Genomic DNA, 502 nt, shown 5'->3' with positions numbered 1-502 from the left:
GATTTGTTTTTTTTTTTTTTTTTCAGAGCAAACAGAAGAAAGTTGAACTTTATCAAAAAAAACTGAGTCCAGTGAATTTTAAGCAAATGGCATAGTGGTTAAGGTGCTGGACTCCCACATGGTGGACTGCAGTTTGAACCCTGTACCCAGCAGCTTGAAACTGATGTGGAGACGTGTGCATAAATGCCCAAAATCCCAAGGAGAGAATGGAGGAGAAGGGATTGAGGTGTGGTCATCCCCCCGAGGGGATGTCTCTCTGTTTCTCTAATGAATGCACATGCCCTACTTATAGCAAAAATCTCTCCAAAAAATGAGAAATAGAAACATTAATTAGTTATTTAGATTAATGACTCTCATGTGGGTGAGAATGATCAAAAATAGAGATCAAGATTTGGTCATCAATTGCATGAAACCAATAGTTGAAGCCATTTGAATGAATGGCTCAAATGGCTATCTCTCAAAGATGGCGTAGATTAGGATTTCAGTTCTCCAATATTTAAGA

This window comes from Tupaia chinensis, unplaced genomic scaffold (assembly GCF_000334495.1).
Source record: "Tupaia chinensis unplaced genomic scaffold, TupChi_1.0 Scaffold148768_1, whole genome shotgun sequence".
NCBI classification, from domain to species: Eukaryota; Metazoa; Chordata; class Mammalia; order Scandentia; family Tupaiidae; genus Tupaia; species Tupaia belangeri.
Note: the sequence above shows the minus strand (reverse complement) of the source record.